Genomic DNA, 14360 nt, shown 5'->3' on the forward strand with positions numbered 1-14360 from the left:
AGGGCATATTGAAGAAGGATCAGCCGAGTGGTTCTTGTGGGAGAACAACTCCATTTGGCTCACTAACTTCACACACCATCAGGCTTCCAAGCAGCTCTCAAGGAAACTCAGTTTTCACACTCTATGCTTAGTGCCCTTTCAGTGCATTATCTAGGAATGAACCTGGTAGAGCATCACACACAAACGAATGCTCCACATGCGGGTTTCACATGCCACCAACTCCACATTCTCAGGCAACTTCAGCGCCACAGCCGTTTTCAGATAGCCCTCAATGCAAAGGCTCAAGACGCAAATATTGGTGTGAGAGCTAATTCAATCAAGGAAACACTGCATGTTGGTGAAGGGCATATTGAAGAAGGAACAGCCGAGTGGATCTTGTGGGAGAACAACTCCATTTGGCTCACTAACTTCACACACCATTAGGCTTCCAAGCAGCTCTCAAGGAAACTCAGTTTTCACACTCTATGCTTAGTGCCCTTTGAGTGCATTATCTGGCAATCAACCTGGCAGAGCATCCCACACAAACGAATGCTCCACATGCGGGTTTCACATGCCACCAATTCCACATTCACAGGCAACTTCAGCACCACAGCCGTTTTCAGATGGCCCTCAATGCAAAGGCTCTAGACGCAAATATTGGTGTGAGAGCTAATTCAATCAAGGAAACACTGCATGTTGGTGAAGAGCATATTGAAGAAGGATCAGCCGAGTGGTTCTTGTGGGAGAACAACTCCATTTCGCTCACTAACTTCACACACCATCAGGCTTCCAAGCAGCTCTCAAGGAAACTCAGTTTTCACACTCTATGCTTAGTGCCCTTTGAGTGCCTAGGACTGAAATGAATCTGGTAGAGCATCCCACACAAACGAATGCTCCACATGCGGGTTTCACATGCCACCAACTCCACATTCTCAGGCAACTTCAGCGCCACAGCCGTTTTCAGATAGCCCTCAATGCAAAGGCTCTAGACGCAAATATTGGTGTGAGAGCTAATTCAATCAAGGAAACACTGCATGTTGGTGAAGGGCATATTGAAGAAAGATCAGCCGAGTGGTTCTTGTCGGAGAACAACTCCATTTGGCTCACTAACTTCACACACCATCAGGCTTCCAAGCAGCTCTCAAGGAAACTCAGTTTTCACACTCTATGCTTAGTGCCCTTTGAGTGCATTATCTAGGAATGAACCTGGCAGAGCATCCCACACAAACGAATGCTCCACATGCGGGTTTCACATGCCACCAACTCCACATTCACAGGCAACTTCAGCGCCACAGCCGTTTTCAGATAGCCCTCAATGCAAAGGCTCTAGACGCAAATATTGGTGTGAGAGCTAATTCAATCAAGGAAACACTGCATGTTGTTGAAGAGCATATTGAAGAAGGATCAGCCGAGTGGTTCTTGTGGGAGAACAACTCCATTTGGCTCACTAACTTCACACACCATCAGGCTTCCAAGCAGCTCTCAAGGAAACTCAGTTTTCACACTCTATGCTTAGTGCCCTTTGAGTGCCTAGGACTGAAATGAATCTGGTAGAGCATCCCACACAAACGAATGCTCCACATGCGGGTTTCACATGCCACCAACTCCACATTCACGGGCAACTTCAGCGCCACAGCCTTTTTCAGATAGCCCTCAATGCAAAGGCTCGAGACGCAAATATTGGTGTGAGAGCTAATTCAATCAAGGAAACACTGCATGTTGGTGAAGGGCATATTGAAGAAGGATCAGCTGAGTGGTTCTTGTGGGAGAACAACTCCATTTCGCTCACTAACTTCACACACCATCAGGCTTCCAAGCAGCTCTCAAGGAAACTCAGTTTTCACACTCTATGCTTAGTGCCCTTTGAGTGCCTAGGACTGAAATGCAGCTTGGTGAGCATCCCACACAAACGAATGCTCCACATGCGGGTTTCACATGCCACCAACTCCACATTCACAGGCAACTTCAGCGCCACAGCCGTTTTCAGATAGCCCTCAATGCAAAGGCTCTAGACGCAAATATTGGTGTGAGAGCTAATTCAATCAAGGAAACACTGCATGTTGGTGAAGGGCATATTGAAGAAGAATCAGCCGAGTGGTTCTTGTGGGAGAACAACTCCATTTGGCTCACTAACTTCACACACCATTAGGCTTCCAAGCAGCTCTCAAGGAAACTCAGTTTCCACACTCTATGCTTAGTGCCCTTTGAGTGCATTATCTAGGAATGAACCTGGCAGAGCATCCCACACAAACGAATGCTCCACATGCGGGTTTCACATGCCACCAATTCCACATTCACAGGCAACTTCAGCGCCACAGCCATTTTCAGATAGCCCTCAATGCAAAGGCTCTAGACGCAAATATTGGTGTGAGAGCTAATTCAATCAAGGAAACACTGCATGTTGGTGAAGAGCATATAGAAGAAGGATCAGCCGAGTGGTTCTTTTGGGGAACAACTCCATTTGGCTCACTAACTTCACACACCATCAGGCTTCCAAGCAGCTCTCAAGGAAACTCAGTTTTCACACTCTATGCTTAGTGCCCTTTGAGTGCATTATCTAGGAATGAACCTGGTAGAGCATCCCACACAAAAGAATGCTCCACATGCGGGTTTCACATGCCACCAACTCCACATTCTCAGGCAACTTCAGCGCCACAACCGTTTTCAGATAGCCCTCAATGCAAAGGCTCAAGACGCAAATATTGGTGTGAGAGCTAATTCAATCAAGGAAACACTGCATGTTGGTGAAGGGCATATTGAAGAAGGATCAGCCGAGTGGTTCTTGTGGGAGAACAACTCCATTTGGCTCACTAACTTCACACACCATCAGGCTTGCAAGCAGCTCTCAAGGAAACTCAGTTTTCACACTCTATGCTTAGTGCCCTTTGAGTGCCTAGGACTGAAATGCAGCTTGGTGAGCATCGCACACAAACGAATGCTCCACATGCGGGTTTCACATGCCACCAACTCCACATTCACAGGCAACTTCAGCGCCACAGCCTTTTTCAGATAGCCCTCAATGCAAAGGCTCGAGACGCAAATATTGGTCTGAGAGATAATTCAATCAAGGAAACACTGCATGTTGGTGAAGGGCATATTGAAGAAGGAACAGCCGAGTGGATCTTGTGGGAGAACAACTCCATTTGGCTCACTAACTTCACACACCATTAGGCTTCCAAGCAGCTCTCAAGGAAACTCACTTTTCACACTCTATGCTTAGTGCCCTTTGAGTGCATTATCTGGCAATCAACCTGGCAGAGCATCCCACACAAACGAATGCTCCACATGCGGGTTTCACATGCCACCAATTCCACATTCACAGGCAACTTCAGCGCCACAGCCGTTTTCAGATGGCCCTCAATGCAAAGGCTCTAGACGCAAATATTGGTGTGAGAGCTAATTCAATCAAGGAAACACTGCATGTTGCTGAAGAGCATATAGAAGAAGGATCAGCCGAGTGGTTCTTGTGGGAGAACAACTCCATTTGGCTCACTAACTTCACACACCATCAGGCTTCCAAGCAGCTCTCAAGGAAACTCAGTTTTCACACTCTATGCTTAGTGCCCTTTGAGTGCCTAGGACTGAAATGCAGCTTGGTGAGCATCCCACACAAACGAATGCTCCACATGCGGGTTTCACATGCCACCAACTCCACATTCACAGGCAACATCAGCGCCACAGCCGTTTTCAGATAGCCCTCAATGCAAAGGCTCGAGACGCAAATATTGGTGTGAGAGCTAATTCAATCAAGGAAACACTGCATGTTGGTGAAGAGCATATTGAAGAAGGATCAGCCGAGTGGTTCTTGTGGGAGAACAACTCCATTTCGCTCACTAACTTCACACACCATCAGGCTTCCAAGCAGCTCTCAAGGAAACTCAGTTTTCACACTCTATGCTTAGTGCCCTTTGAGTGCATTATCTAGGAATGAACATGGTAGAGCATCCCACACAAACGAATGCTCCACATGCGGGTTTCACATGCCACCAACTCCACATTCACAGGCAACTTCAGCGCCACAGCCGTTTTCAGATAGCCCTCAATGCAAAGGCTCTAGACGCAAATATTGGTGTGAGAGCTAATTCAATCAAGGAAACACTGCATGTTGCTGAAGAGCATATTGAAGAAGGATCAGCCGAGTGGTTCTTGTGGGAGAACAACTCCATTTGGCTCACTAACTTCACACACCATCAGGCTTGCAAGCAGCTCTCAAGGAAACTCAGTTTTCACACTCTATGCTTAGTGCCCTTTGAGTGCCTAGGACTGAAATGAATCTGGTAGAGCATCCCACACAAACGAATGCTCCACATGCGGGTTTCACATGCCACCAACTCCACATTCACAGGCAACTTCAGCGCCACAGCCTTTTTCAGATAGCCCTCAATGCAAAGGCTCGAGACGCAAATATTGGTCTGAGAGATAATTCAATCAAGGAAACACTGCATGTTGGTGAAGGGCATATTGAAGAAGGAACAGCCGAGTGGATCTTGTGGGAGAACAACTCCATTTGGCTCACTAACTTCACACACCATTAGGCTTCCAAGCAGCTCTCAAGGAAACTCAGTTTTCACACTCTATGCTTAGTGCCCTTTGAGTGCATTATCTGGCAATCAACCTGGCAGAGCATCCCACACAAACGAATGCTCCACATGCGGGTTTCACATGCCACCAATTCCACATTCACAGGCAACTTCAGCACCACAGCCGTTTTCAGATGGCCCTCAATGCAAAGGCTCTAGACGCAAATATTGGTGTGAGAGCTAATTCAATCAAGGAAACACTGCATGTTGCTGAAGAGCATATAGAAGAAGGATCAGCCGAGTGGTTCTTGTGGGAGAACAACTCCATTTGGCTCACTAACTTCACACACCATCAGGCTTCCAAGCAGCTCTCAAGGAAACTCAGTTTTCACACTCTATGCTTAGTGCCCTTTGAGTGCCTAGGACTGAAATGCAGCTTGGTGAGCATCCCACACAAACGAATGCTCCACATGCGGGTTTCACATGCCACCAACTCCACATTCACAGGCAACTTCAGCGCCACAGCCGTTTTCAGATAGCCCTCAATGCAAAGGCTCTAGACGCAAATATTGGTGTGAGAGCTAATTCAATCAAGGAAACACTGCATGTTGGTGAAGAGCATATTGAAGAAGGATCAGCCGAGTGGTTCTTGTGGGAGAACAACTCCATTTCGCTCACTAACTTCACACACCATCAGGCTTCCAAGCAGCTCTCAAGGAAACTCAGTTTTCACACTCTATGCTTAGTGCCCTTTGAGTGCATTATCTAGGAATGAACATGGTAGAGCATCCCACACAAACGAATGCTCCACATGCGGGTTTCACATGCCACCAACTCCACATTCACAGGCAACTTCAGCGCCACAGCCGTTTTCAGATAGCCCTCAATGCAAAGGCTCTAGACGCAAATATTGGTGTGAGAGCTAATTCAATCAAGGAAACACTGCATGTTGGTGAAGGGCATATTGAAGAAGGATCAGCCGAGTGGTGCTTGTGGGAGAACAACTCCATTTGGCTCACTAACTTCACACACCATCAGGCTTCCAAGCAGCTCTCAAGGAAACTCAGTTTTCACACTCTATGCTTAGTGCCCTTTGAGTGCATTATCTAGCAATGAACCTGGTAGAGCATCCCACACAAACGAATGCTCCACATGCGGGTTTCACATGCCACCAACTCCACATTCACAGGCAACTTCAGCGCCACAACCGTTTTCAGATAGCCCTCAATGCAAAGGCTCTAGATGCAAATATTGGTGTGAGAGCTAATTCCATCAAGGAAACACTGCATGTTGGTGAAGGGCATATTGAAGAAGGATCAGCCGAGTGGTTCTTGTGGGAGAACAACTCCATTTGGCTCACTAACTTCACACACCATCAGGCTTCCAAGCAGCTCTCAAGGAAACTCAGTTTTCACACTCTATGCTTAGTGCCCTTTCAGTGCATTATCTAGGAATTAACCTGGCAGAGCATCACACACAAACGAATGCTCCACATGCGGGTTTCACATGCCACCAACTCCACATTCACAGGCAACTTCAGCGCCACAGCCGTTTTCAGATAGCCCTCAATGCAAAGGCTCTAGACGCAAATATTGGTGTGAGAGCTAATTCAATCAAGGAAACACTGCATGTTGGTGAAGGGCATATTGAAGAAGGATCAGCCGAGTGGTTCTTGTGGGAGAACAACTCCATTTGGCTCACTAACTTCACACACCATCAGGCTTCCAAGCAGCTCTCAAGGAAACTCACTTTGCACATTCTATGCTTACTGCCCTTTGAGTGCCTAGGACTGAAATGAAGCTTGGTGAGCATCCCACACAAACGAATGCTCCACATGCGGGTTTCACATGCCACCAACTCCACATTCTCAGGCAACTTCAGCGCCACAGCCGTTTTCAGATAGCCCTCAATGCAAAGGCTCTAGACGCAAATATTGGTGTGAGAGCTAATTCAATCAAGGAAACACTGCATGTTGGTGAAGGGCATATTGAAGAAGGATCAGCCGAGTGGTTCTTGTGGGAGAACAACTCCATTTGGCTCACTAACTTCACACACCATCAGGCTTCCAAGCAGCTCTCAAGGAAACTCAGTTTTCACACTCTATGCTTAGTGCCCTTTGAGTGCCTAGGACTGAAATGCAGCTTGGTGAGCATCCCACACAAACGAATGCTCCACATGCGGGTTTCACATGCCACCAACTCCACATTCACAGGCAACTTCAGCGCCACAGCCGTTTTCAGATAGCCCTCAATGCAAAGGCTCTAGACGCAAATATTGATGTGAGAGCTAATTCAATCAAGGAAACACTGCATGTTGGTGAAGGGCATATTGAAGAAGGATCAGCCGAGTGGTTCTTGTGGGAGAACAACTCCATTTGGCTCACTAACTTCACACACCATCAGGCTTCCAAGCAGCTCTCAAGGAAACTCACTTTGCACATTCTATGTTTACTGCCCTTTGAGTGCCTAGGACTGAAATGAAGCTTGGTGAGCATCCCACACAAACGAATGCTCCACATGCGGGTTTCACATGCCACCAACTCCACATTCACAGGCAACTTCAGCGCCACAGCCGTTTTCAGATAGCCCTCAATGCAAAGGCTCTAGACGCAAATATTGGTGTGAGAGCTAATTCAATCAAGGAAACACTGCATGTTGGTGAAGGGCATATTGAAGAAGGATCAGCCGAGTGGTTCTTGTGGGAGAACAACTCCATTTGGCTCACTAACTTCACACACCATCAGGCTTACAAGCAGCTCTCAAGGAAACTCAGTTTTCACACTCTATGCTTAGTGCCCTTTGAGTGCATTATCTGGCAATGAACCTGGCAGAGCATCCCACACAAACGAATGCTCCACATGCGGGTTTCACATGCCACCAACTCCACATTCACGGGCAATTTCAGCGCCACAGCCATTTTCAGAAAGCCCTCAATGCAAAGGCTGGAGACGCAAATATTGTTGTGAGAGCTAATTCAATCAAGGAAACACTGCATGTTGGTGAAGGGCATATTGAAGAAGGATCAGCCGAGTGGTTCTTGTGGGAGAACAACTCCATTTCGCTCACTACCTTCACACACCATCAGGCTTCCAAGCAGCTCTCAAGGAAACTCAGTTTTCACACTCTATGCTTAGTGCCCTTTGAGTGCATTATCTGGCAATGAACCTGGTAGAGCATCCCACAAAAACGAATGCTCCACATGCGGGTTTCACATGCCACCAACTCCACATTCACAGGCAACTTCAGCGCCACAGCCGTTTTCAGATAGCCCTCAATGCAAAGGCTGGAGACGCAAATATTGGTGTGAGAGCTAATTCAATCAAGGAAACACTGCATGTTGGTGAAGGGCATATTGAAGAAGGATCAGCCGAGTGGTTCTTGTGGGAGAACAACTCCATTTGGCTCACTAACTTCACACACCATCAGGCTTACAAGCAGCTCTCAAGGAAACTCAGTTTTCACACTCTATGCTTAGTGCCCTTTGAGTGCATTATCTAGGAATGAACCTGGCAGAGCATCCCACACAAACGAATGCTCCACATGCGGGTTTCACATGTCACCAACTCCACATTCACAGACAACTTCAGCGCCACAGCCGTTTTCAGATAGCTCTCAGTGCAAAGGCTCTAGACGCAAATATTGGTGTGAGAGCTAATTCAATCAAGGAAACACTGCATGTTGGTGAAGGGCATATTGAAGAAGAATCAGCCAAGTGGTTATTGTGGGAGAACAACTCCATTTGGCTCTCTAACTTCACACACCATCAGGCTTCCAAGCAGATCTCAAGGAAACTCAGTTTTCACACTCTATGTTTAATGCCCTTTGAGTGCATTATCTAGGAATGAACCTGGTAGAGCATCCCACACAAACGAATACTCCACATGCAGGTTTCACATTCCACCAACTCCACATTCACGGACAACTTCAGCGCCACAGCCGTTATCAGATAGCCCTCAATGCAAAGGCTCTAGACGCAAATATTGGTGTGAGAGCTAATTCAATCAAGGAAACACTGCATGTTGGTGAAGGGCATATTGAAGAAGGAACAGCCGAGTGGTTCTTGTGGGAGAACAACTTCATTTGGCTCACTATCTTCACACACCGTCAGGCTTCCAAGTAGCTCTCAAGGAAACTCAGTTTTCACACTCTATGCTTAGTGCCTTTTGAGTACATAGGACTGAAAATAACCTTGGTGAGCACCGCACACAAACGAATGCTCCACATGCGGGTTTCACATGCCACCAACTCCACATTCACAGACAACTTCAGCGCCACAGCCGTTTTCAGATAGCCCTCAATGCAAAGGCTCTAGACGCAAATATTGGTGTGAGAGCTAATTCAATCAAGGAAACACTGCATGTTGGTGAAGGGCATATTGAAGAAGAATCAACCGAGTGGTTCTTGTGGGAGAACAACTCCATTTGGCTCACTAACTTCACACACCATCAGGCTTCCAAGCAGCTCTCAAGGAAACTCACTTTTCACACTCCATGCTTAATGCCCTTTGAGTGCATTATCTAGGAATGAACCTGGTAGAGCATCCCTCACAAGCGAATGCTTCACGTGAGGGTTTCACATGCCACCAACTCCACATTCACAGACAACTTCAGCGCCACAGCCGTTTTCAGATAGCCCTCAATGCAAAGGCTCTAGACGCAAATATTGGTGTGAAAGCTAATTCAATCAAGGAAACACTGCATGTTGCTGAAGGGCATATTGAAGAAGAATCAGACGAGTGGTTCTTGTGGGAGAACAACTCCATTTGGCTCACTAACTTCACACACCATCAGGCTTCCAAGCAGCTCTCAAGGAAACTCACTTTTCACACTCTATGCTTAATGCCCTTTGAGTGCATTATCTAGGAATGAACCTGGTAGAGCATCCCACACAAGCTAATGCTCTACATGTGTGTTTCACATGCCACCAACTCCACATTCTCAGGCAACTTCAGCGCCAACGCCGTTTTCAGATAGCCCTCAATGCAAAGGCTCTAGACGCAAATATTGGTGTGAGAGCTAATTCAATAAAGAAAACACTGCATGTTGGTGAAGGGCAGATTAAAGAAAGATCAGCCGAGTGGTTCTTGTGGGAGAACAACTTCATTTGACTCACTAACTTCACACACCATCAGGCTTCCAAGCAGCTCTCAAGGAAACTCAGTTTTCACACTCTATGCTTAATGCCCTTTGAGTGCATTATCTAGGAATGAACCTGGTAGAGCATCCCACACACAACAATGCTCCACATGTGGGTTTCACATGTCCCCAACTCCACATTCACAGACAACTTCATCACCACAGCCGTTTTCAGATAGCCCTCAATGCAAAGGCTCTAGACACAAATATTGGTGTGAGACCGAATTCAATCTAGGAAACACTGCATGTTGGTGAAGCGAATATTGAAGAAGAATCAGCTGAGTGGATCTTGTGGGAGAACAACTCCATTTGGCTCACTAACTTCACACACCATCAGGCTTCCAAGCAGCTCTCAAGGAAACTCAGTTTTCACACTCTATGCTTAATGCCCTTTGAGTGCATTATCTAGGAATGAACCTGGTAGAGCTTAACACAAAAACGAATGCTCTACATGTGGGTTTCACATGCCACCAACTCCACATTGACAGACAATTTCAGCGCCACAGCCATTTTCAGATAGCCCTCAATGCAAAGGCTCTAGAAGCAAATATTTGTGTGAGAGCGAATTCAATCTAGGAAACACTGCATGTTGGTGAAGCGAATATTGAAGAAGGATCAGCCAAGTGGATCTTGTGGGAGAACAACTCCATTTGGCTCACTAACTTCACACACCATCAGACTTCCAAGCAGCTCTCAAGGAAACTCAGTTTTCACACTCTATGCTTAGTGCTCTTTGAGTGCATTATCTAGGAATGAAGCTGGTAGAGCATCCCGCACAATCCAATGCTCCCCATGCTGGTTTCACATGCCACCAACTCCACATTCACAGACAACTTCAGCGCCAACGCCGTTTTCAGATAGCCCTCAATGCAAAGGCTCTAGACGCAAATATTGGTGTGAGAGCTAATTCAATCATGGAAACACTGCATGTTGGTGAAGGGCATATTGAAGAAGAATCAGCCGAGTGGTTCTTGTGGGAGAACAACTCCATTTCGCTCACTAACTTCACACACCATCAGGCTTCCAAGCAGCTCTCAAGGAAACTCAGTTTTCACACTCTATGCTTAGTGCCCTTTGAGTGCCTAGGACTGAAATGCAGCTTGGTGAGCATCCCACACAAACGAATGCTCCACATGCGGGTTTCACATGCCACCAACTCCACATTCACAGGCAACTTCAGCGCCACAGCCGTTTTCAGATAGCCCTCAATGCAAAGGCTCTAGACGCAAATATTGGTGTGAGAGCTAATTCAATCAAGGAAACACTGCATGTTGGTGAAGAGCATATTGAAGAAGGATCAGCCGAGTGGTTCTTGTGGGAGAACAACTCCATTTCGCTCACTAACTTCACACACCATCAGGCTTCCAAGCAGCTCTCAAGGAAACTCAGTTTTCACACTCTATGCTTAGTGCCCTTTGAGTGCATTATCTAGGAATGAACATGGTAGAGCATCCCACACAAACGAATGCTCCACATGCGGGTTTCACATGCCACCAACTCCACATTCACAGGCAACTTCAGCGCCACAGCCGTTTTCAGATAGCCCTCAATGCAAAGGCTCTAGACGCAAATATTGGTGTGAGAGCTAATTCAATCAAGGAAACACTGCATGTTGGTGAAGGGCATATTGAAGAAGGATCAGCCGAGTGGTGCTTGTGGGAGAACAACTCCATTTGGCTCACTAACTTCACACACCATCAGGCTTCCAAGCAGCTCTCAAGGAAACTCAGTTTTCACACTCTATGCTTAGTGCCCTTTGAGTGCATTATCTAGCAATGAACCTGGTAGAGCATCCCACACAAACGAATGTTCCACATGCGGGTTTCACATGCCACCAACTCCACATTCACAGGCAACTTCAGCGCCACAACCGTTTTCAGATAGCCCTCAATGCAAAGGCTCTAGATGCAAATATTGGTGTGAGAGCTAATTCCATCAAGGAAACACTGCATGTTGGTGAAGGGCATATTGAAGAAGGATCAGCCGAGTGGTTCTTGTGGGAGAACAACTCCATTTGGCTCACTAACTTCACACACCATCAGGCTTCCAAGCAGCTCTCAAGGAAACTCAGTTTTCACACTCTATGCTTAGTGCCCTTTCAGTGCATTATCTAGGAATTAACCTGGCAGAGCATCACACACAAACGAATGCTCCACATGCGGGTTTCACATGCCACCAACTCCACATTCACAGGCAACTTCAGCGCCACAGCCGTTTTCAGATAGCCCTCAATGCAAAGGCTCTAGACGCAAATATTGGTGTGAGAGCTAATTCAATCAAGGAAACACTGCATGTTGGTGAAGGGCATATTGAAGAAGGATCAGCCGAGTGGTTCTTGTGGGAGAACAACTCCATTTGGCTCACTAACTTCACACACCATCAGGCTTCCAAGCAGCTCTCAAGGAAACTCACTTTGCACATTCTATGCTTACTGCCCTTTGAGTGCCTAGGACTGAAATGAAGCTTGGTGAGCATCCCACACAAACGAATGCTCCACATGCGGGTTTCACATGCCACCAACTCCACATTCTCAGGCAACTTCAGCGCCACAGCCGTTTTCAGATAGCCCTCAATGCAAAGGCTCTAGACGCAAATATTGGTGTGAGAGCTAATTCAATCAAGGAAACACTGCATGTTGGTGAAGGGCATATTGAAGAAGGATCAGCCGAGTGGTTCTTGTGGGAGAACAACTCCATTTGGCTCACTAACTTCACACACCATCAGGCTTCCAAGCAGCTCTCAAGGAAACTCAGTTTTCACACTCTATGCTTAGTGCCCTTTGAGTGCCTAGGACTGAAATGAAGCTTGGTGAGCATCCCACACAAACGAATGCTCCACATGCGGGTTTCACATGCCACCAACTCCACATTCACAGGCAACTTCAGCGCCACAGCCATTTTCAGATAGCCCTCAATGCAAAGGCTCTAGACGCAAATATTGATGTGAGAGCTAATTCAATCAAGGAAACACTGCATGTTGGTGAAGGGCATATTGAAGAAGGATCAGCCGAGTGGTTCTTGTGGGAGAACAACTCCATTTGGCTCACTAACTTCACACACCATCAGGCTTCCAAGCAGCTCTCAAGGAAACTCACTTTGCACATTCTATGTTTACTGCCCTTTGAGTGCCTAGGACTGAAATGAAGCTTGGTGAGCATCCCACACAAACGAATGCTCCACATGCGGGTTTCACATGCCACCAACTCCACATTCACAGGCAACTTCAGCGCCACAGCCGTTTTCAGATAGCCCTCAATGCAAAGGCTCTAGACGCAAATATTGGTGTGAGAGCTAATTCAATCAAGGAAACACTGCATGTTGGTGAAGGGCATATTGAAGAAGGATCAGCCGAGTGGTTCTTGTGGGAGAACAACTCCATTTGGCTCACTAACTTCACACACCATCAGGCTTCCAAGCAGCTCTCAAGGAAACTCAGTTTTCACACTCTATGCTTAGTGCCCTTTGAGTGCATTATCTGGCAATGAACCTGGCAGAGCATCCCACACAAACGAATGCTCCACATGCGGGTTTCACATGCCACCAACTCCACATTCACGGGCAATTTCAGCGCCACAGCCATTTTCAGAAAGCCCTCAATGCAAAGGCTGGAGACGCAAATATTGTTGTGAGAGCTAATTCAATCAAGGAAACACTGCATGTTGGTGAAGGGCATATTGAAGAAGGATCAGCCGAGTGGTTCTTGTGGGAGAACAACTCCATTTCGCTCACTACCTTCACACACCATCAGGCTTCCAAGCAGCTCTCAAGGAAACTCAGTTTTCACACTCTATGCTTAGTGCCCTTTGAGTGCATTATCTGGCAATGAACCTGGTAGAGCATCCCACAAAAACGAATTCTCCACATGCGGGTTTCACATGCCACCAACTCCACATTCACAGGCAACTTCAGCGCCACAGCCGTTTTCAGATAGCCCTCAATGCAAAGGCTGGAGACGCAAATATTGGTGTGAGAGCTAATTCAATCAAGGAAACACTGCATGTTGGTGAAGGGCATATTGAAGAAGGATCACCCGAGTGGTTCTTGTGGGAGAACAACTCCATTTGGCTCACTAACTTCACACACCATCAGGCTTACAAGCAGCTCTCAAGGAAACTCAGTTTTCACACTCTATGCTTAGTGCCCTTTGAGTGCATTATCTGGCAATGAACCTGGCAGAGCATCCCACACAAACGAATGCTCCACATGCGGGTTTCACATGCCACCAACTCCACATTCACGGGCAATTTCAGCGCCACAGCCATTTTCAGAAAGCCCTCAATGCAAAGGCTGGAGACGCAAATATTGTTGTGAGAGCTAATTCAATCAAGGAAACACTGCATGTTGGTGAAGGGCATATTGAAGAAGGATCAGCCGAGTGGTTCTTGTGGGAGAACAACTCCATTTCGCTCACTACCTTCACACACCATCAGGCTTCCAAGCAGCTCTCAAGGAAACTCAGTTTTCACACTCTATGCTTAGTGCCCTTTGAGTGCATTATCTGGCAATGAACCTGGTAGAGCATCCCACAAAAACGAATTCTCCACATGCGGGTTTCACATGCCACCAACTCCACATTCACAGGCAACTTCAGCGCCACAGCCGTTTTCAGATAGCCCTCAATGCAAAGGCTGGAGACGCAAATATTGGTGTGAGAGCTAATTCAATCAAGGAAACACTGCATGTTGGTGAAGGGCATATTGAAGAAGGATCACCCGAGTGGTTCTTGTG

Source organism: Ochotona princeps, unplaced genomic scaffold, assembly GCF_030435755.1.
Source record: "Ochotona princeps isolate mOchPri1 unplaced genomic scaffold, mOchPri1.hap1 HAP1_SCAFFOLD_113, whole genome shotgun sequence".
Taxonomy (NCBI): Eukaryota; Metazoa; Chordata; class Mammalia; order Lagomorpha; family Ochotonidae; genus Ochotona; species Ochotona princeps.